At 50.7% G+C, this 24,060-nt stretch overlaps 1 non-coding gene across 1 annotated transcript; it reads right to left on the reverse strand.

Moving 5' to 3' along the window:
- Window positions 1–18,829: 18,829 nt before the first annotated feature.
- On the reverse strand, window positions 18,830–18,936 carry LOC121136022. The gene has a single exon (XR_005873150.1). It is a non-coding gene; the product is annotated as a U6 spliceosomal RNA (small nuclear RNA).
- Between the last annotated feature and the right edge of the window lie 5,124 nt (window positions 18,937–24,060).

The following is a 24,060-nucleotide window of genomic DNA, read 5'->3' on the forward strand; positions in this document are numbered from 1 at the left end:
ATCCACACGTCTGGCACAGTTTATTTACTGGAGTTGCTGAGTGAATCTGGTTACTTAATATAATTATTACTTGTACTTCATTCTTCTTTATCCAAAAAAATAATTTTAGTTGGCCTATATATTTGGTTTCCTAGTAAATTTAAGAATGATACCGTGTGCGTCTATACACACAAAACACTTTCTGGGATTTGGGTAACGGGCACGTGTATGAACTTGACTGATGCGTGGATGTGAGGAGAAAGGAGTCCTATTCCTTCAGACCATAAACGTAGTCTATCTCCCCATCCTTTTGATCTTCTTCGAGTTTTCAGCATCATGGAGTTGATTATCCAACTCTTATACATGCTTATTTTTGCACCTTAGTATCGTTTGCTGAATATTTTACATATATTACACATTTTACTTTTTAAAAAAGGTTTATATATTTAGACTTTTTGAGACAGGGTCTGTGTAACAGTCCTGACTGTCCTGGAACTGGTTCTGTAGACCAGGCTGTCCTCAGACTCACAGAGATCCGCCTGCCTCTGCCTCCCGAGTGCTGGGATTAAAGGTGTGCGCCACCACGATTCAGATATTTATTTATTTATTTAGGTTTTTTCAAGACAGGGTTTCTCTGTATTTTTTTTGGAGGCTGTCCTGGAACTCGCTCGGTAGACCAGGCTTGGTCTCGAACTCACAGAGATCCGCCTGCCTCTGCCTCCCGAGTGCTGGGATTAAAAGTGTGCACCACCACCGCCCAGCATCAGATATTTATTTTTTATTTTGTGTTTATGAGTGTTTGCCTGATGTGTACGTGTTTGCCACATGAATGTAGTGCCTTCAGAAGCCTGGGCCCACTTGAAGAGCATCACGTTCTCCCAAGTCACAGAATCATCTCTGCCACACACGTTTGATTTTTAACACTCACGTGTTCACTTGTAATATTCAGAAAACTCCTCCTTTCATGTGTTTAAATTCTATTCTGCAACTTACCCTGGGTTCCAGGAGATTTTTATTTTTATTTTTGAAGCTAGCTTGAGCTCATCTACGCAGGCGGCAACGCTACCTGCAGACGGGAATACTTTTATTTCTTTCCCTTTTGATCTATAACTTTAGCAGTCACTTACCACTGGTTTTGGCACGTTGAACTGCTTAGAACTGCAGCTACGTGTTGGCCTGGAGTCCGGGGTGTGGGTAGTGTTCTGGTTCATTCATGAAGGAAAGGCGTTAGCTTGCACGCTCCGCACACAGTCTTAGCTGCGGCCTGCGTATGGAGATTCCCATCAGTTGGGTAAAACTCTCACTGTTCCCACTTCTTAGGGAGCTTCTTAGTTTTAAAAATCATGAGTGGGCGTGGATTTTGCTCCACGTGCCTTCCGCAGCAACCAATACCAACAGGCTTTGTTTGGTCGGTGTGCTGGCTGGATTGCATTAGTTTTTTTCTATCTGATATTGAACCCACCTCGTGTTCGTTTGATGGAATTCTCTCTGCTTACGGGCTTTGTTCTCTAGCATATGTGAAGGAGCTTTGGATTGGTACCCCTTCTTCTCTGCTGCCTCCCCAGCCTTTCTTCAATCCCTCTCTCTTTTCTTCCCTCTCTCCCTTTTCTTTCTCTCTTCATCTTATTTTACTGCATTGTCACTATGCGGCTTGTTAGGACAGCATTACCAGACTTACAACAGAGGTGGTAGTCTCCTGTCTTTATTTTCTAACGAAAGATCTGTAGAATGGGACCAATTCATATTTTAAAAAATTTTTGTGGAACTCGCCAGTGACTGAAGAATTCTTTTTTACGGGAATTTTAAAGATTAGACATTGAGGCTTCTTAGTCCTACCAGGATCGTTGACATTTCCTTCTTCATAATGGTTGTGCTATAGTCATGTGTATTTTTTTTTGGAGTAACTTGCCTGCTTTGTTAGCAGGTCATATGTCTAGAGTTTCTCAGGCATTCCCTGCCATCTTTTAGGTGCCTGAAGGGTTTCTGGCGTTTCATGGTAATTAAGTAGTTTTCCTAGAGATTTGTCTATTTCTTGAGCTTTCCCAAGAACCCAGTCTTTGTTCCTCTGATTTTCTTTATTGTTTTTATGTTCTCAATTTAGTTGAATTTTTCTTCCTTATTATTTCATTTCTTTTGCTAGTCAGCTTTGAGTTAAATTTTTTCTTTTTGAGGCTGCTTTCTCTGGGCAACCGCTTTGGCTGCCCTAGGACTTGCTCTGTAGACCAGGCTGGCCTCAAACTCAAAGATCCACCTGCCTCCGACTCCTGAGTGCTGGGATTAAAGATGTATGCCACCATGCCTGGCACTTCGGTTTAATCTCTCCCTCCCTCCCTCCCTCCCTCCCTCCCTCCCTCCCTCCCTCCCTCCCTCCCTCCCTCCCTCCCTCCCTCCCTCCCTCTCTCCCTCCCTCCCTCCCTCTCTCCCTCCCTCCCTCCCTCTCTCCCTCCCTCTCTCTCTGTCTGTCTCTCTCTCTCTCTCTGTCTCTCTCTAGGTCCTTGAAGTATGACCTTGGACATTTTGACTTGGAATGTTTTGTCCTTTCCATTTCCTCCACTTAAACTCTGCCTTTTCCTCCTCACACAGCTACAGCTGTGTGCTACAACTTCTGATATGCTGTAGTTTCGTTTTCCTTCTGCTCAGCGCAAATTTTCCTTTACTTCTCTCCAGCCTTCCACCCTCGCTCACGCTGTTTAGAATTCTATCTTTCCGTTTCCCAAGTGTTTGCAGATCTCCCTGTGATTCCGATGTGTTTGGAGAGCGTGTTCAGTGTGGTTGGAACCCCGCTGCGTTTCTCTTGTGGACCCTGAAGAGGTTTATTTCTGCTGATCTTCCATGGGTGCTTGGGAAGACACGTGGAGCTCTGAAGTCAGACGGCTTGGTTCGTGAGCTTTGGTCCATCTGGTTGACGGTGTCACTAAAGCCCTCCTGTGTTCTACATGACATGTTGTGTGGCCTCTGAGAGAGGGAGCTTGAGCAGTTGCCTCACTGGGGATCCTTCTCCTCCCCATGCTGTCGTATTTCCCTTTGTTTTATGCATGCGTCGTTTCCTTCCTGGTTGGCCTTCTTTATCGTTATGCATTCTACTTCCGCTTTTCTGGTGGCGTTCCCTGCTCCCTGCTTTATCTGATGCTAACACAAGTCTGCTGCCTTCCTCTGATTAATGCTTGGGTGACATATCTTTCTTACTCCTTTGCTTCCAACCTGATTACATTGTTATGTTTGAAGTGAGTTTCTTTGGATCGCACTATGGTTCAATCATATTTTAAGCCCTTCCCACTACGTCTTTTTGCTGATTAATTTTTGCTATCCGGCAATTTTTTTTTCTCACACGTGTACACGGTGTGTTCGGATTATCCCTCCCTCGTCTTCCTCCCATCCCCACCAAGCCCCTCCCTGTCACTGTCAATCCTTTCCTAGATTCATGACTTGGTTTTGATTTGTGTCCTACTAGTTTACCCACGGACCACACGCATATGCAACGGCCACGGCTTCGGAACCTGGGGGGGTCATCAGTGGGTGCACGGATGAAGGAAGGTAAGGGCTCCCCTTTCCATGCACGTTATCAGCACCAAATAGGCCGCCAGTAAGTGTCAGGGCTCCCTGACCCTCTCTCCATCCACGTCTGACTGTTGTCTGTCCCCGTTCTTAGAGAGATCCCGTGTGGGCACAGGAGCTTCTGTGAGTCATGAAGACAGCGGCCGGTGTACTGTCTTTGTTCAGGAGATGATGTTCTGCTGCCCTCCTCCCTAGCTTCTGGCTGTTGCATCCCTTCCATTTCCTGTTCTGCCGTGTCAGAGGGGATGACACCGATGTCTTGGTTAGGACGGATCGTATCTTTTAACTGATGTATTCAGCATGCTTGCACTCCGTGTAATCGCTGCCACGTTCGAGACGCATTCTGCCACCGTTCCCCCCCCCCTTGCTTTCTCCTTTACGGCCCGTTCTATGGTTACCTCCCCCCATCTCCTGGTGAGTGTTGTCTGGGTGTATGCGTGTGTACCTTTCTTCAATGACACCGTAGGAAAATCACTGTCTGCTCAGAAAGAAACCCACACCTGGCTAAAATCCGGAGATTGTCTGTGGAGAGCTCAGCCACAAATAGCCACATCTGTCTGTACCCCACTCCCTCTCCCCAAGGCTCGGGGACTATCGAAGGAGAGAGGGTGGGTGGGGACCTCACAGAAGCTGTGGATGGTTGGACAAGGCGTGCACAAGAGCAAGTCAGTCAATATTCCAGCCTGGAAGCAGGAATGGCTTATGAGCCCTACTGTTGAGGAACTATTGGCAGTTGTGGCCGATAGGGGAGGGAGAGCTAGTTTTCTTTAAGGATGCAGCCAACCCACAGTCTTGTACAGGGCAGGCCAACCCACACTCCAGTAAACAGCCCTGCACCCAAGAGTGCATGGGTAGCACAAATTAGCCTCCGTGGGTTACGGGAGGAGGAGACTATGAAGTTGGGATGGGGTGGATTTGGGAGGAGTTAGAGGGAGGAGTGGGGATGAGTCTGATCAAAATAAAGTATGCTTGTAAGAAATTCTCAAGGGATTAGTGAAAATATCAAGCATGTATTTCCTAGAAATAATTGTCAATAACGTGAAAAGTGGGGATCAGCTCTGACCTAGGAAATCTGCTTCATAAATCTCATCAAGCAATGGAATTAAAGCTTGGAAAGGGCTGCAGATGTGGTCTGTGGTATAGTCCGAGCACCTGCCTCATGGAGGCTAAGTCCTTCCGGTACTGCAGAAAGGGTGTGCCGTCTGCCTGAAGATAGTCGTTGCAACACTATTTAAAATACAGAGGAGACTGCAAACAATTTGTATATTTAATAAGAGAATCACGAAGAACAATAAAGCATGATCTCATGACTGAATGCCATGATGTTTATGGATTTGCCAAAAGATTCAAAAGGGGGACAAAAACTCCATCTCACACAGGTTCTCACTTATGTGAAAATTTGTAGAAGGAGATATACAGTGGCTATTTGCATTTTTGCTTTATCTTATTTATATACCCATACACGTATACATAAAATACATTATATATACTTGCATACACATTATCTATGTATACACATATTATACATCTATACACATATGTATATAAATAAGATTACATGTATTTAAAATATAAAATATATCATATAAGATAGTATATGTATATTTTTTAGCCTTTGTTTTGTATGTATGGGTGTTTTACCCACATGCACATCTGCGCACCACGGGCAAGCAGTGCCCAGAAGGAGTAGATCCCCTGGAATTAAAGTCGTAGAGGGTTGTGAGCCGCTATGTGGGTGCTGGGAGTTAAACCTTGGCCCTCTGGGAGAGCAGCCGGTGCTCTTAAGCGCTGAGCCCCCCCCACTCCCAGCTCCTTATTTATTTGTTGCGTTTGTATTATTGTTTGGGGATTTCATACATGAGCACTGTGTTTACATAATTTCCACTCCCCCTTCTCCCTTTTCCAACCCCTCCTTTGTCTTTCCTACTCCCTCTAAGTTCATGACCCCCTCTTGTCTGATTGTTGTAACATATGCACTGTGCGAGCACACACACACACACCCCAGATAGTAGACACATACGTTCAACCTGCTGAATTCATTCAGGGTTGCGTGTGTGTGTGTGTGTGTGTGTGTGTGTGTGTGTGTGTGTGTGTGTGAGAGAGAGAGAGAGAGAGAGAGAGACAGAGAGACAGAGAGAGAGACAGAGAGACAGAGACAGAGAGAGACAGAGAGACAGAGACAGAGAGAGACAGAGAGAGACAGAGACAGAGAGACAGAGACAGAGAGACAGACAGAGACAGAGAGAGACAGAGAGAAACAGAGAGAGACAGAGAGACAGAAAGAGACAGAGAGACAGAGAGACAGACAGAGAGACAGAGAGAGAGACAGAGAGACAGAGACAGAGACAGAGAGACAGAGAGAGAGACAGAGAGAGAGACAGAGAGACAGAGAGAGAGACAGAGAGAGACAGAGAGACAGAGAGAGAGACAGAGAGACAGAGAGACAGACAGAGAGACAGAGAGAGAGACAGAGAGAGACAGAGAGACAGAGACAGAGACAGAGAGACAGAGAGAGACAGAGAGACAGAGAGAGACAGAGAGAGACAGAGAGAGAGAGAGGTGTAGGACTGATCACCTGGGATTGGATAACCTATCAGACTTTTCTGGTGAGACCGTTGACTCTCCAATCATAAAACGAGACTTCTTATTAATTATGAAGGGCTGGCTGACAGCTTAGGTTTGTTTCTAACTAGCACTTGTTACTTACACTAACCCATTTCTGTTAATTTATGTGTTGCGTGTGGCTCATGGCTTGTTACCTCGCTTCCTCCATGTCATGATCCCTTTGTGGGTCTGGGTGGTGACTTCACCTTTTTCTTCCCAGTGTTCTCCTGGCCCTGAACGTCCTGCCTCGCTATTGGCCATTTAGCTTTTTGTTAAACCCGTCACAGTGACACATCTTCACTCGGTGTAACAAAGTATCTCAGAACAGAAGACTGATTCTCTCTTAGCTTGCTGCTTTATGGATGGATTTTTTTTTGTGTGTGTGTGTTTTCAGTTTTTGTGGCAGTGCACACGAGGACAAATTAAGGATGGAACTTGAGGCCTTTTGAGTTCCGTGTTATTGCTTTGATCCACTCACTCGGTGAGAAAGCATCCCACAGGGATCTCCAATGAGGCTGATGCTGTGGCATCTGCAGGTGAGATGGAGACACACGGCCCTCTTACGCCCAGGCAAGGTGGGACCTCTCAGCAGTAGGAGGCCAGTGCCTCGTGCATGCAGACAAGAACTCACTTGGATGCGGGGAGCCATGAGGTCATATGAGTCATGGCGGTTAAGGAGGACAGCCAGCCAGGAGGCTCCCCGAAGAGCACCATGGCTGGGTAGCAAGGATCCATGGGGGAGAGAGAGAGAGAGAGAGAGAGAGAGAGAGAGAGAGAGAGAGAGAGAGAGAGAGAGAGAGAGAGAGAGAGAGAGAAGGTAGAGCCAGGCAGTGGATACACTCTTGGTGGATGATCACATTAGTCACATTTTGTCCCTTAGACAAAATAAGGGACATTAGCATGTGAAGGGAGGAAGGGTTAAACGTTGTCTCATGGTTCTGGTCCATCACAGCAGAGGTCAGTGCGTTGCAGAGCACAGCAGCTCGGGCTGCAGCATTCAGGAAGCTGAAGAGCGTTGGCTTCCTCCACCCCCCCCATCTGTTCCACCTGGGTCTCCAGCCTCGGGCGTGGTTCAGCTCACAGTCGGTGCTTTACCGGCTTTTGAGGAGTGCCTCAACCAAATCGGCTTGGCGGTAGAGCTTAGTCATCGTAGAGCAGGAGCAGACAGACTTGGCACGGCTCTGGGAGGTGGATCGGGAGAGCCACGGGTGACGGACCAGTCTGGGCGCAGTGCGCAAGCTGGTGCCAGTAGAAACCGAGGGGCCACGCGTTGACAGGAAATGGTGCAGTGCTGGCTTGCGGCACCCCTTCCGCAGAGCCCTCTGAGACGGGAGGAGCAGGCTGAGGTACCGGTGCCAGCCGGCCAGCTCCCCCTTTCTGCTCACCCCCCCCCCCCCCGGGATTGGTCCTACATCCTTTAGCAACAGTGGCCTTTGACCCTCATTCGTTCATCTCCCCTCTCGCTGAGCAATCCTGGTGGTGTGCCAACTCTGAGGATGCGGCCGTTCAAAAGGAATTAAGGGCTGCGATTAGCGGGGGGGGGATACTGATGATACAGGATCATGGCCGTCTCTCTCTCTTTTTTTTTTTTTTGTTTTGTTTTTACGAGACAGGGTTTCTCTGTTTCTCTGTATTGTTTTGGAGGCTGTCGGTCCAGCCTGGCCTCGAACTCACAGAGATCCGCCTGCCTCTGCCTCCTGAGTGCTGGGATTAAAGGCGTGCACCACCACCACCAGGCTCATGGCCGTCTCTTGCTTGGGACAGCCTTCTTGTCGGTCTGTTGGGGGAGACTCTACCGGTGCAATACCCCGGCTTTGGCTTCCCTCTGCAGCAGGCTGGGCAAGGGCTCCTTGGCCCTAGCTCCAGAGGGAAGAACCCAAGGTCCTGGTTCTATTACCAGATGTTAACTGACTTTCTGAGCACCAGCTCCTCCCGCAGAGCCGGTCCAGGGTGAGGATAGGGATCTGAGGAGGGGTGGGGCTCGACCTGGTGGGCTCCAGGTTAGGGTGTGATACGGTGCCTTCCGTCTGAGGCTTAAAACGGAGAGCAGAGCTGTGGGATGGTCCTAGTGGTGACTTGGCGTGTGGGGAGGGAGATGACTCCGCGAGCCAAATCTAGGCAGCGAATGAGAAGAAAGCCTGCATGAGAAGTCTGCTGCGGATGTGTTCTCCAAGGAGTAGCTGGGCAGGGCATCTGACACCTCTGGGTAGTGTCTCTCTCCACCGTGGAGCACAGGCTCTCTCCTCTGCCCACGGCATTGTCTTTCTCCGGCCCATGCTCACCTGGCTCCAACCCTGGCCTGGCGCTCTCCTCTTGGAGACGTCTGTCCAGGCCCTGCGTTGTCTGGGGGAGGGCGTTTGCTCACCTAGGTGGGTTATTATTAGCCAGAGGTGAAGTGAAAGGCCCTGAATGGGGAATGCCAAGCTCCTGCCTGACACAGTGGCCTGGGCAGGAAGGAGATGATTCATTATGGCCACAAGACGCGCTCTAATTTTCACATAGCAAAATAAATGACAGTTGTATTTTGGGCACCACGAGGCATAGATAGCTTTGTTCCCTCCTGACTGCTTCTCACCGGGGCTGCGGGGAGAATTCCAGCAGCTGGCCTTTGTGTTGAGGGGACATAGGTGGCGGCAGGTGCTGTGGTCCAGGAGGATGAGTGAAATTGTTCCTGAGACAGCCTAGGGAAGCCAGGGAAACGGTCTCGGGGATTCCTTCCCTCCCATCCAGGGCTACACCCTGCCTATCCCATTTCTGCTGGGCTTGTCACAGACCAAGGGCTTCTCCACCCCAAGCCCTTGCCCCCATTCAGTCCCAGCTTGGCGCTCTCCTCCCCAAAACCTCAGCTCTGCTGCGTCTGCCCGTGAAGGAGAATACCTCCCTCTGGGCTCTCCTCCTGCCTCCAGCCCAGGTGGGCTCTGAAGCCGTGCGGCAGGCTTTAGACGGGACATCGTTAGCTGTGAATGGGGTTCCAAGTTCAAGTCATACGTGCCCTCCACGTATTCTGGTGGTGAAGACTTTGCTCATGAGTCGGGACCCATAGCGCTGTCGAAATCAATGTGGATCTTTTCTTTGGGGAAAAATGCTTCAGTAGATGATGGGGCCTATAGGGAAAAGAAATGAATAAACACGCGTCTTGTCGACAAGAATTAAAGAGGGCTGGAGAGGTGACTCAGTGGTTAGGGGCACCTGCTGCTCTTCCAGAGGACACAGGCTCGGTTCCCAGCACGGGAACTTGCAACAGCCACTTGCAACTCCAGCTCCAGGGGATGCAATGCCCACCTCTCATGCAGATAATAAATTAAATTAAAAAAATAGACTAAGTACCCTGGGACTATACACACAGGACAAAGCCAGCACAGACTGTGGAGCTCAAACGATGCCAAGGGCCACAGGTTGAACAAAGCCTGCCCAGTCCTGGGGTGAGAAGAGGAAGACACCCCAAATCTCCAATCCTGGGTCCTCAAGTGTCAGCTGTGCCCAGGTGACTGGCAAGCAGCCTCAGGGAGGGTACAGCATCAGATGGTTTAATAGTTACTTTTCTCCTCAATGCTCTGGCGGAGAAGGGTTTAATATGGTTGGAGGGGGAGGGCACTGTGGAGGGGGAGAGGCTTGAGATCCTGGCTTCCCTCGTCTTGGGGGAACAGGCTGCAGAGACTAGGCCTCCGACTGCAACCCTCAAGACCCACATCCCTAAGCCCGTCTGTGTCCCTCTCCCACAAAGCCTCACCTCCTAAAGGGCCTTCAAGAACCCCCAAACCTCACGAGAGTCCCACCAGCTGGAGAGCAAGCAGAGGGTATTTCCCATTCGAATTGTAACAGAGGGGCCACCAGCTTCTCAGTGGGGCTTCCAGGGCAAGCTCTCCCTGTTGCTCTGCTGTTAGTCTGTGGCCCCTAGTTGTCACTGAGCCCAGAAAGGAGGCTGTATCCAGGTCACTTTGCTGCCCTATCAGCTAGCCCAGTCATACGCCCCAGAGACCCAGCACTCCCCATCTGGAGTACCTCCCTACTCTCTGCACCGGAATTAAAACCGTTTCTTGGATCCAGAAGCCTCCGCCCGTGCTTACCCCCCACCATGCCTCTTTATGAGAATTCAGGCCACACCACCCCGTAGTTTTCCCCTCATGCGCTTCATTTGGAACCCAAGATAAAAATAATAGAAAAGGATAATATTCAGGGGGCAATTCCATCATCGCCAGGTGGCTCGCCAGGAGAGGAAGTTGTGGGGGTCACTGGACCAAGGAATTCTCGCTCATGCAGTGTTTGCTCACGAAATGGCTTCACATTTAGAAAACCCCGCATTCAGAGACACGTCAATCATCAGGGCTCGGAATCAGGTGCTGACTCGGCAGGGAAACAGAACTTCAGGGCAGGCTTTAATTTGGGCTAACACCGTTTTCGACTGAGTGACCGGCAGCAGACCCTGGGGCTGACGGACGCATACCCTTTACCCGCTGGGCTCGGAGTGGAGCGGTGCTGTTCTGCAGAGGGGACCTTGGTCAGCCCAGGGGACGACCCTGTTGGGTCACTGCCAGTCACTGCCCGGTGCCAACTTTCCCTGCACGCTAGGGCAGTCTTCGCTTTGGAGGTGGCAGACAGACGGACCGCGGGCTCTCTTCAGGCACAGGTGGGCACGGGTGGGCGCAGGTGGGCGCGGGTGGGCTCTTTTGACTTCTCTCTAGTGCATAAACAAAACCTGCGGTTGATGCTCAGTAGACTGGATTCCACCCACCCCCACCCCATGCTTCTGGTATCTGTTAGAGAAACCTGGAAGTTTCCCAGCGGCCGTGGCTGAGGGCCTGGGGAGCGAGGGCTGTGCTCTCTCATTTGTCCCTTCCACACTGCGATGTAACTTGTCTCTAACCCTGTACCAAGTGGCCGTCCCTACAGGATTGTGCATGTGTGTGTGCGTGCGTGTGTGTGTGTGTGTGTGTGTGTGCACGTGCGTGCATGTGTGTATGTGTGCGTGTGTGCGAGTGTGCGTGTACGTGCATAAGTGCATGTATGCGTGTGTGTGCATGTATGTGTGCACGTGTGCGTGCGTGTGTGTAAATGCAGCACATATGTTCTTGTGCATGCGTAGGTGCACTTGTGTTTGTATGCAGAGGCCAGAGGTTGACTTCTAGTATTTTCCTCAGATGCCCTCTACCTTAACTTTTGAGACAGGCTTCTTCTCCCTAAACTTGGAGTTCACCATTTTGACTAAATTGCTCCACTGGGCAAGTGCCCAGGATCCTTCTGTTTCTGTCCCCACCCCAGTGCTAGAATTACAAGTGGATTTAAAAAAAATAAATGGATGCAGGGATGCAAACGCAGATGTTCCTGTTTGCAGCAGACACTTTACCTAACGAACCACCTCCCCAGCTCCTTGACTTCCTCCTGTCCACTCTCTCCTGGCCTCTTCTCTTTTCTTCCTGATAGTGCTTCATTTGGTAGCCAAGGCTGCCCCATGAATGAGCAGTCCTCCCGCCTCAGCCTCCCAAGTGCTGGGGTGACAGGGACACACGGCTATGCCTGGTTCTCACTGCTCGTTGATCGAAGCGTTTTAGGGATCGTCTCAGTCTGAGACAAGAGAGAGAAGTTGTGGGTGCTGGGGGGAATCAAACCTGGACTGCTGAACCGTCTCTCTTTCCAGCCCTGCTTCCCTTCAAACAGAGACCCAGCACCCGCTCGTTCAGTAGAATATCGGGATCTAGAGAAACAAAGGGTGACGAAACTGGGCGTGGTGATGCCTGCCTATACTCCCAGCTACACGCATACTTATAATTTTGGCTACCCAGGCTGCTGAGGCAGGAGGATGGAAGGATTGAGACTACTCTGGGCAATGTAATAAGACCTTCAAGATAAGTAAAAGAGTGCCTGGGATGTAGTGATACTGGTTCAGTCGGACAGTGCTTATTTCGTGTGCAGAAGGACACACACACACACACACACACACACACACACACACACACACCACATGGTTATCTACACGGAAGTGAAGAGAAAGTGTCTTTCCACATCCGTGTGGCTACTGCGCTTTGTAAACGGCTGATGGGCCTCAGTGTTGCAACGAGGCTCGAGGTTCCGACGATGAAGGTGTTTTCAAGCTGGGATTTATGATTGACCCTTGGGGTCTGAGTGTTGGGTCCCTGTAGGGAGAGGTCTTATGGACCTGTAGCGCTGACCACGCCCGTTTGGGCGTGGTCACGGGTACGAAGGTATGGGGGAGGGGGAGATAAAGAGCTGAGGGGAAAGAGACGCACACTCTCTTGGGGTCTGATGACTTTGGGTTCTCAGCTTTGATGGGGAAGTCCTGTGTCTGTGTCAATAAAGCACCGTTGGCCAATAGGGAAGCAAGATAGGTGGGACTAGGAGTCGAGGAGGATTCTGGGAAAGAGAGACATGGCAGAGACAATGTAGCCCGCCAGAGAAGTAAGATATCCATAACGTTTTTCTCCTGTAAGAGAAATACTTAGGTTAACAACTATGGCTTAGCCAGTAAGAAACAAGCAAGGCCAACAGCTTCATAATTAATACAGCGTCTTGTGTGTTCATTTGGGACTGATGCGGCTCTGGAACCAGGCTGGCAGGAAGGCTTCTCTCTACACGGCTTCTCATGTAAGCGACTTCTCCCTAAATAAATATCACATGGCACGCCTATCTTGCGTAGGCTAATATTCCTTAACATAGGTGCGTAAGATCTCTCCCTACAGGGTCCCCGGATTCTTGGATCTATGGTAACCTCCAGAGTGGAGGAAGATGGTCTGGGGAATCATCAATCCCAGATGTGCTTCAATCACTGACTTTCCGTGTCACCCATGTATGCGTCATAGAAGCTTACGGGTCCTCAAGTAGAAATGGGGCTGAACTCTCGATGGCTTGCTTCCCCGGGGAAGTTCACCGTTGAGAAATCTGCTGGCTTTGGATGTCACTTCCCTTAGAAAGGTTTTTTTTTTCAACTCCCGGGAGGTGTTGGGGAGTGGGTGTTACTGGGTAGAAAACCAGGCTGGTTTTAGAACCCAATTCCATGAAGATTCCAAGTGCTTTGGGGAATGGCAGGTGTCCTGTAGGTGAAGGATGGGCACTGACCTTAATATGATACACACACACACACACACACACACACACACACACACACACACACACACACCCCGAGCTATGACCTTCCTTCTAGACATGGGGTGATGCCCACAGCCAGGTACCCCATGGGGAAACTACCGTAGATAGGTCCTCGGCTCTCTGTGCCCGACCCTGACGGTGACGACGGTGCCCGTGCTGCCTTGGTACTGAGCGGTGGACTGACAGCAGCCACAGTTGTGACATCGATAAGGGATCCCAGGGCTTTGACCTGTCACAGCGTCAGAGCCTTGCCATCCCCGACTTTTATGTGTAAACTCTTCTCAGGAGGTGGTAAACTAGTGTCCCCCAGAGAGAGAGAGAGAGAGAGAGAGAGAGAGAGAGAGAGAGAGAGAGAGAGAGAGAGAGAGAGAGAGGCCAGAAGCCATCTTGGCATGTCTCACCTGAGCTGCCCTGCCCAGCTCCTTGTATGACCTCTGACCTCGCGTCAGTCTCCCGAAGCTCTCAAATGCTGATATTTCTCTGGTTCTCCCTACTGTTCTGTTTGCTTGCAATGCACTTTGTCACTTGGATCTAAACTCTCTGGTCACCTGGCTCCCAAGTTTCTTGTCACTGTGTGACATCGTGAGGTTGTATTTCCCTACAGCTCCCATTCCTCTCTCCTCTGTCAGAGTGCCGTATCTTTTTTTTTTAACGAGACAGGGTTTCTCTGTATTGTTTTGGAGGCTGTTGGTCCAGCCCGGCCTCGAACTCACAGAGATCCGCCCGCCTCTGCCTCCCGAGTGCTGGGATTAAAGGCATGCGCCACCAACGCCCGGCCAGAGTGCCATATCTTAAGGCAGGGTGCCTGCCTGTCTTGTACAGTGTGGTAGTCTTGCCGCCAAGTGCCCGGCCCACGCAAAGTATACCATCAGCATCTCAGAGTATAACCTCCCGGCCTCATTCTTTCCTCCCCCAGCCTGATCAGTGACTCGACCAGCGTCAGACCTCTCTACGGGTACAAAGCACCCCTGTGCCTCAGCCCGTGTGTTTGTGAAGCAGTTTCCCACCCGTGTGGGGTTTTCTGCTTGACTTCTCCAGAGGGTTCTGGAGGTTCTGTTTCAGAAACCTATCTGCATGGGTCTGGTGCCACTGATCTGCGGTTCCAGCTTCTCAGGACTCTGAGGCAGACGCACTTTCTGGGATACGTAGCAAGTTCAAAACTATTGATAATCTGCCGGCTTTGGATGTCACTTCCCTTAGAAAGTTTTTTTTTTCAACTCCCGGGAGGTATGGGGAGTGGGTGTTACTATATAGAAAACCAGGCTGGTTTTAGAACCAAATTCCATGAAGATACCCGGGCTGCGCACTGTGTTCTGGGCAGCCTGCATACAAGATTCTATCTCAAAAAGAGAAAAGATCAGTGCTAGGGATGGAGCCCAGGGAGAGTTGTGTGTTTAGCGTACGTGGAGCCCTGGCTTCAACCCCGAGCTCCGTGGTAGGGAAGAAAGGAGCTAGAGAGTTGCCTCAGTGGTTAAGAGCGCCTGCTGCTCTTGCTGAGAACCCGGGCTTGGTTCCCAGCACGCACACAGCGACTCACAACCTTCAGTAACTCCAGTTCCAGGCGATCCAACGCCCCCTTCTGTCTTCCTCAGGCACTGCACGCTCATGGAGCACATACATTCCCACAGGTGAACATTCACACCTGAAACAAAACTCAGCTGTATCTTTTGAAAAAAAAAACTAAAAGGGATCAGTTCTCTCACTCTCTGTCACAGGCACAGCCACGCCCGAGGTGACACTTATCTTCTGAGCATCCGGAGGCTCTGGTGTCCACCTCGAGAGCTGAAGGAGCACATGCCAACCACATGCTAAGAACTGAGGACTAGCTCGGTCATTTCATCTTGCTCCTTGGATGACACGGGCAATCCCCGGCCCCTGGCAGCTGAGCAGCCCCTGGGGGATGTCATTAGTGTCCCCAATGGTGCCCTGCCCCCCGGGGAATGACCCAGTGCACATCGCCACCTGTTCCATACAGCAGACTTCTACCCTGCATTTTTGTAGTTCTTGGTTGATATGGCCGTGATGGTGTTAAAATGTCCCCCCCCTCAATTTCTTCCTTTCTTTTCCTTCCATCTACAAACTACTCAGGTCTAGGTTCTGTGGCGACCAGTCAAGATACATCTCTGAGAGAGAAATCTTTGCTTATCTGAGGAGGGACAGGCTATGGAATTCCCAAATGCAGAATGCTCACAAGGCACCTTGTGCTTAGTAGGTGGGTTGCCTTGTGTTTAGTAGGTGGGTTGCCTTGTGTTTATTAGGTGGGTTGCCTTGTGTTTAGTAGGTGGGTTGCCTTGTGTTTAGTAGGAGAGGTGCCTTGTGATTAGTAGGTGGGGTGCCTTGTGATTAGTAGGTGGGGTGCCTTGTGATTAGTAGGTGGGGTGCCTTGTGATTAGTAGGTGGGTTGCCTTGTGTTTAGTAGGAGAGTTGCCTTGTGATCAGTAGGTGGGGTGTCTTGTGTTTAGTAGGTGGGTTGCCTTGTGTTTAGTAGGTGGGCTGCCTTGTGTTTAATAGGTGGGTTGTCTTGTGCTTAGAAGGTGGGTTGTCTTGTGCTTAGAAGGTGGGTTGCCTTGTGTTTAGTAGGAGAATTGCCTTGTGATTAGTAGGTGGGGTGCCTTGTGATTAGTAGGTGGGGTGCCTTGTGTTTAGTAGGTGGGCTGCCTTGTGCTTAGAAGGTGGGTTGTCTTGTGCTTAGAAGGTGGTTGTCTTGTGCTTGGTAGGTGGGTAGTTCTCATAGGTGTCTCTTTTCTCTGCACAGTGACAAAACACCCCACAGGAGCAACCCAACAGAGAGGGAGAATTTATTTTGGCTTGTGGGTTCAGAGGTCTTAGCCTATCGTGGCAGGGAAGGCACGGCAGAGTACCCTCATGGTGGCGGAAATGTGTGGCCAAGGTTGGTTCGCATGAACCAGGGAGCAAGAATCGTGGCTGGGACTGCTACTGTGGTTGGCGGTGTTTCTCAGCCAAAGGATTGGAAGCAAGGGCTCACGGAGATCAGCAAAACGCAAACCGCGGTGGAGATTAAGGAGGACGCGGGGGTTGTCATTGCTGACAGCGGGCTTTAGCGCCCAGAGTGTTCAAGGGCACCGACTGTTGTTAGGAGCTTCCTTTGTGGGGTTCAGAAAGAGAGGGGCTGGTTACTACAGCTTCGGTGGGCCCCACTTTGACGAACAGATTATATATTCATTTCTCCTGCTGTGCATATATCCCTTCCCACAATGCTTCTGATTTTAGTCATATGCATGTCCAGTTATGCATAGGCATAAGCTGCTAAATCGGGGATTCTCCATGAAATGTTACCAGAGGACACCGCTATGTCTTATTGCATATGCACCCGCAGCCAGCTCAGACCAGATTGGGATTATTTTTTCATTCTGTTCTTCATACCTGGATGCATTGGGAACACACTTGAAGAGAAACTCTAATTTAATTGTTACCGGGACCTGTGGGAAATTGTGCCATTTTTTTTTTTCTGTGTTGCCTGATGCAGGTGTGTTGTTTGGAGAGAGGCATAAAGACGTTACTACAAGGGGACATGCAGGTAAAGGCATTATTACGGGGGGGGGTTATTCATAACCCCGATCTATCTCCTATGTAGTCTGCTTCAGGACCAGGGGCTGGCATATCTTCAAAGGTCCTCCCCTGGTGACCCACTTCCAGCCCTACAAGTTTCACAGCCAAGCCAGACACTAAGTTATCAAAACACAAGTCTGATGGGAGGCGGGAGACATCCTAGAAGTTTAACAGCCAGGCGAATTTGCTTTTCCTGGACACACACACAGACACACACACACACACACACACACACACACACACACACGCACGCACGCACACACGTTTTTGGAGACAGGATTTCTCTGTGTAACAGCACTGGTTATCCTGGAACAAGCTTTGTAGACCAGGTTGACCTTTAACTCACAGATAACAGCCCGCCTCTGCCTCCCAAGTGCTGGGATTAAAGGTGTACCAGCATACTGGCCCTGAAGACATTTTAAAAATCCATTATTACAGTGAAATCTGTGATTTCCAAGTAAAATTTTGCTTTGAGAAGTTCAAGGGAAAAAAAAACAATTCAAGGAAACTCTACAAGGTGGGTATGCTATTGCCCTGGTCTCAAGCATGATGCAACATGAGAATCACAATGCCAGACGGATGTCTTTGGTCTAGGGTGTTCTTGGACACCGGCTTTCTGGAAGGAAAGGGTGTTGTGTGTCCATCACAGCCATTCCTGTACCCCTGCTGACCTGACGTCAGACCCCTTGCCCATTCCAGACAGGAGCTGAGATGGTCACCAAACCGTTCTAGGGTTTTACTCCCCACTGGCTTCTTCTGCTGGAAACGTCTGCCTAGGAGACAGTTTCCTGGGGGCCTCTTTGGTTTGGGGTTATGCATAACCTCCTTTGTAATAGCACACTTTAGCAGCCCAGTTCCTCTGCCTGCATGTGAACGTACACAGTTCTCCGAACAAATGCAGCTAGCAACCTTAAAACCCACAGATTGTACCAGACAGCAAGTGTTAGGTTCCCCAAACTCATAATCTCCTCCCTCCGTATCGATTTTTGCATCCGGGCACCAGGAATCACTACGTTGGTACCCGGATCTTATGTCCTTCTTTCTCCAACACCCCTGAGAAGGAAGGTTCCATCCCCTGAAACTGATGCTGTCCAGCATCCCGCGTGGGTGGGGATAACTGAACGGCCATGTCACAAAGTCAGACCTAAAGAATCGCGATTGCAATGCTACAAGTAAACGACCGTTTCAAACCCTCATGTGCCAAGCGGTAGGAACTCAGTCTAATCAAGAATGGGGACGCGTAGGTGGTTGGGAGTTCCTCAGTGGCGTCTCCTTGGACTGTGGGACTGGCTGGTGTCTTGACATTGGGGCCAGTGAATCACCTTGAATCCTGCTGCCCAGTCACTTTTCGTGGCTCCCTGGTAGGCCTGTGTCCAGCGGCTCCCCGTCCTGTGTTCCCCCATCTGACCGTGCCTTCTCCCCGGGTTGCTGGTTATCCCGTGTTGCTCTGCAAAGCTTCTGGGCGGGGCTGACAGGGCTCTGGTTCTCTCAGCCTCTGGAGATGGTTTCTTTTGCTGAGATTCCTTCTCAGCCTGGTGGTTGGTGCAAGAGTTCTGTGGTGGTGGTGGTGGTGGGGTTAGTGGGAAGCCATGTGGGGGGTGAGAGAGATCCAGGTGTCTTGAGACCCCCACAGACGTTCATCCCTGCCTGCGTTCCTCCCTTGTGATGGTCTGAGTGAGAAGCATCCCTCACAGGCTCAGGTTCTTCAACGCTTGCTCCCCAGGTGGTGGCGCTGTTTGGGGAGGCAGTAGGAGGAAGCCTGTCACGAGGGGAAGTCTAACGTGTATAGTCTCACCCCCGCTTCCTGCTTGCTCCCTCTGCTTCCAGCTTCCTTGGGTCCGAAGATGGGCTCTCAACTTGGGGCCCATGCTTCCCTGATGTGATGAACTCTTATTTATTTATTTGTTTATTTTGTCTTTTACATCACGTATCTTGGTCCCATTCATTTACCTGTCCCTTCACCTCCCAACCGTCTGCCCCTGTGTCCCCCAAATAAAATTTAGGAGGGGGGAAAAAAGAAGAAAACACGGAACACTGTGTGAATTTGCATGTCATCCTTGTGCAGGGGCCGTGCTCATCTTCTCTGCATTGTTCCGGTTTTAGTATATGTGCTGCGGGAGCAAGTACCCATGGTGAACCCTTGTGCCTCTGGAACCACGAGCCCAAATTAAGTTGCCTTGGTCCACGCTTTTTTTCTTTTTTAAATCTCAGTAACGGACAAGGGAGGAAGACACCGCTCTTGTATCTAATTTTCTTTGCACAGGCGCAATATTTGGAACGAAGCAACTTAGGGACCCTTGAGCCTCATGCCTTTGGCCCCTTGGTCCCATGTCCAAAGGGTTCCCTACTTCCAAAACAGCACCCACCAGATGAGTACCAGCACTCCAGGAACGTGACCCTGCGGATGTCACCTCCCCTTCTAACGGCGATGTCTCTGACCCTCTCAACTCTCCAGACGTGTTTTGATGGCATGGTGGGAACGCCCAGATTGCACTCATTTCCTTCTCACCTACTTCCCCGTGTTAGAGAGACCACAGTGAAAACTTAGACTCTGTGCTTGCGGCTTTTCCCATAGCGGCAGATGCTCCACCCCCTCCCCCCGCCCCGCCCAGCCCACGGAGTTGTCTGGTCAACGGGAGGTGGTTGGATTCTGGGCTCAGTCGCTACAGACGTCCCTCAGGGTTGACGACGCAGCGCATGAAGGATGCTACGAAACCACGCGGGGGTTTCACCGAGACCTACTGGGTACCGAGGGGATGGCAGAGGGGAGTATTGCCACATCCCTCCTGCCCTCAAACTGCTCCTAGAAGCAAAAATTGCAAGGTCATATTTCTGCATCTCTCTAGATGGGTGGGTGGGTGGTTGGGCAGGGGGTGGGACCAAGAGACGTAGGAACACAGGACAGATGTAAAGACACAGGGGAGACCAGGTTACTCTGCTGGCGTTGGGATGCTGTGCGCCATCTGTGACCCTGACATCGAGAAAACGGGTCTGGTCCTAGCAGGCTCACTCCGCGAGCTCTCCCGCTCCCGTGACTCGTTCTTCCTGTGGCTATGAGTTTAACTACACTGGGGCCTGTGACCCCCAGGGACCTCCAGGACTGGACGGATAACCTGTTTGGGTGCCTAAAAGGAAACAGTGCAGGGGCCCAAAAGGTTTATGCGTCCTACATCGGCCCTGGTTTTCTAGGGGTTGGGTACATGAGGACTTTCCCTGACCTTGACGGCCTGAGATTAACTGTCTTGTGAAATCTCCAGCAAGCGCTGTGATCTCCAGGTGTGCTGCTCACATGGGAATATTGCCGTTGCACGGCCGGGATACCCGAAGTCAGCCCAACAGCCGAGCCTAGTCCCGACACCCCCAATACCCACATTGTGCCAGGCTTCCATCGCTTGACAAAGAGGTAAGAGAGGGGATGGAGTTGGCTTGGCTGTGGTTTCGGCCCATGGAGGGCTGGCTCCTCACCGGAAGCTAGGCTAAGACCCGGTGGGGGTGCCACACACCTCAAGGTGGCCAGGAGGGAGGAAGAGGGAGGGAGCCAGGGAACGGGAGAGAGGACAGACAGACAGACAGACAGACAGACAGACAGACAGACAGACGGATAGGAACACCAAAGTCACCACTTCCCTCTGAGTCTCCAATCTATTGTACATCCTTTCAGAGTGGTTCTTCCGCAGTTTCTGTTCTACATGTCAATCATCTGTGGGACTTCCCAAACAAACAGGCCCGGAAGTGTGTTTTACTAATGATCTAGGGGTTTCTTATTCAAATAAAAGTTACAATCAAGGCCAACCATTATACTTATGTGGTCCTACCCACCCACCCACACATCCACCCATCTGCCCATCCATCCATCCATCCATCCATCCATCCATCCATCCATCCATCCATCCATCCATCCATTCACCCATCCATCCACCCACCCACCCATCCCATAAATATTTATGTGGCCAGATTGCTTACAAATACTTTTTTTTTTTTTGCTTCTAGGAGTTCCGGTTTGAAACTGACCCACAAACCAGGCAGGATACCGACCTTGGTTATAGCGCACAAGTCTCTCTTGGCTGAGAAGGCAAGGTTCTCTTAAGCTGGCGGCTGTCAGCCTGCCTTTGGGAATAACGTGGGCTCTGGCTTTGGCTTGGGATCCGGCAGGCAGCCAGAGCCGTGGATTTCTAGGCTTTGGAAGCACGCGCTCTGCCCCGTTGGGTTTGGAATACTTTCCTCCGCGCAGGGCCAAGTCTTTGCAAGGCAAAGAGGGTGGATTTAGCCAGCACCTTCTCTGAGCACCTGGCCAGGCAGCCCCTACGGAGTGGCCACCTCCTCGGCGGCAATAATTCATCACAGACGGCTTCATAGGTGCACTTAAGAAGGGACGGATGATCTATTTTGTACACGCTCCTTAAAGGGATTCCATTTTAGCTCCAATTGTAGTTTTTACCTTTTTCAGGGGGAATTTATTGACACAGTGCCTAGCTCAGCCCGAGTTTTCGGCATTACCCTTTTGTCTGCAAGCGCACACAGCCGCGGCTTAATTTGTCATAGCCCTGGAGGTATCAGAACTAATGAGCTTTGTTTGAATAGACTTTTTCCACTTCATCTAGCACACTTTGGGGTAATCACTCAGTTTCTGTTTGCTTCTGATCCGAGGCATTGTGGGAAATATAAGAAAATAATGGTTAAAAAAGCAGTATAAATTGGGAACAGCCACATTTTCTGTAAAGCCCCGAAGATGTGATTTTTTTAATTTCACCACTTATTGAAGTATTGAGAGTCCTCTAAGTACAACCATTACAATATAATATCGGAGGGGGGGAGGAGAATCTGATAAAATGCTATTTTTCAATTAGCTGGGAGTTTCTACTTGGCCTTCTCCAAAGCAGCTCATAGCTAACAAATCTTTAAACAATTTGACCTCTTCAGGTTGGGAAGTGGACAGATAATAACCACCAGTGTGGAAGCGTGTGTGCCAGCGTCGAGGCTTAAAAAAAAAATCCGTCGCTGGCATCCCATACAGGAGCGGCTATTACTGGTCAGGCAATTGCATTTCCGCTTCAGTAAAACAGCCCCTCCCTGCGGTTTGGTTACACCGCCAAGCAGGTGGGAGAAAGGCACGAAGCTGACCTTGGGGGGTCCTGGCTGCAGGGGCCATGAAGGTGTGGCGTGGGGGCAGCTGCTGGTGACCTCCTTAAGCTGGATGTGATCTGCGCTAGCAGGGTTGAGGGCTGCCTGTAGGGTAGGTAGGCTGGGGCTTTAAGTGGGTTGAACCAGCTGTGTGTTGGTTTTACAGTCGGGGTTTTACAGACGGATGGCTGTGACATCGGAGGCAGGCTGGTTTGGGAGCAGTGCTGGCTGCCTTCTCTGGGCTCTGCTGGGTGTCTGTTCACACCGAGTCTGCTGAACTGGTGCTGGGTGGAGGTTCTCACGGAGTCCGCTGTCGCTGTGAGAGGGCCCACGATTGGTTTTCCTCCTTGCCTCCCTCCCTCCCTTTGACAGGCTCTAGAAATGTAACTTAGGCTGACCTCAAACTTGTGATCCTCCTGCCTCTGCCTGCCAAGTACTTGGATCACACACATGTTGCACCATGCCTAGATCACATTTTTTTTAATTTAAAAAATTATGTATGTATTTATTTATTTGGTTTGTATTTAATATTGAACAGAAGGCCTTGCACATGTTGAACAGGTAATTCATGACTGAGTTCCAGCTCCTCACTGGGAGATTCTAGGCAGCGGCTCTACCACTGAGTCATATCTTCAGCCCCTTACTGGGGGATTCTAGGCAGATACTCTACTACTAAGCCATGCCCCCAACCCCTCCCTGGGGAATTCTAGGCAGGTGCTCTACCACTGAGTCGTATCCCCAGTCCCTTACTGGGGGATTCTAGGCAGAGGCTCTACCACTGAGCCATATCCCCAGTCCCTTACTGGGGGATTCTAGGCAGGTTCTTCACCATTAAGCTGTATCTCCAGGTCACACCATGACTTTGTGGTGTTCACAGCCATTTTTATTCTGTATGGGGGCAGAAATCATTAGCTCCGTTTTTTTTTCCCCAAGCATTCTGGAAGCCAGAACCTTGAAGCCTTAGGTCTTTTGTACCTTGGTTGTAGGTGTGCAGCTAAATGGCATGGCTTGTCTCTGGTCCTCTTCCTCTCTATCCCACATTGGGGGGAACTGGCTTGGTGTTATGCTTGTGCGGGGTGGATATGCATCACCATTAGGCAGCTGCAGCAGCCTCTGCAGAGCCCTGGCCGTCCCTGTGCATGCTGGGAACCCAGGCTAAGGTCCGCAGGGTCGTCGTCGTTCTAGGGTGAGCGAGGAGATCTGCTGCTCTCCAGAGCCTGATCTCACATGAGTGAAGACGGGCAGGGCGTGGGGCCCAGGGGAGAGGGGCCTGGAGGAAGGAGAGGAGCCCTGAGGCTGAGAGTAGGTTTTTTTTAATGCCTCCTCCCCCCCCCCCAAAGCTTGTGGGAGGAATGGGTTCGTCAGGTGAGGCAGCGCTTGTGGGCAATCCACGGGACCCCGACCCCAGGGAGCCGTGGAGGGTTCTGAGAGGAGAGAATAAGGATCTGCTTGGCATCTAGTACCCGGAATGCAGAAGCTCAGCGAGGGGGGATGACCATTTAGAGGTGGAGACGAGGAGAAAGATGTCTGGGCTTGGCATTTCATCTGCGCTGTGGAGTGTCTGGAAGGGCGTCTCAGCTGCTGCTATGGGGCAAAGCCTCCTAAAAGCTTAGTGGCGGCTTAGGCACCATGGTCCCATGGCCAGCTTGGGGAATCTGTGACCTGGGCCAGTTAGCCATCCTCTGCTGGGCCGGGCTGGATACCCGCGGTTGGCTGGCAGGATGGTTGGGGTTATTTTGGCCTTACTTACTGGTCCAGGCATTGCCCAGAAGCCAGCTGGGCACCAGGACCCTCGTCGGCAGGGGCCACTAGCCTCTCATGTGGGACAACGAGTAGGCTGGCCAGTCATCACAGACTCCGCCTTTTCACTGCCTCAGCAGTTGGTGAGGCCTCTGGTTTCACTCCCTCTCTGCCCCGAATCTCAGAGGTTCTCCAGTGGTTGTTGCCGTTATTATTATCGGAACTGGCTATTTGTATAGTTTCTATTTTTAACAAAAAATATTCAAGGGCGGGGGGAAGTTCCACACCAGAAACTTTATTAAATTTCTTCTCAACACCAGTTCCAGTAGTGACCATGTTAAAAGGAGACAGACTACATGCACCTGCTGGTCCCAGGGCCCAGCATCCCCC

The sequence above is a fragment of the Mesocricetus auratus genome, unplaced genomic scaffold, assembly GCF_017639785.1.
Source record: "Mesocricetus auratus isolate SY011 unplaced genomic scaffold, BCM_Maur_2.0 Super-Scaffold_100046, whole genome shotgun sequence".
In the NCBI taxonomy this organism is placed as follows: Eukaryota; Metazoa; Chordata; class Mammalia; order Rodentia; family Cricetidae; genus Mesocricetus; species Mesocricetus auratus.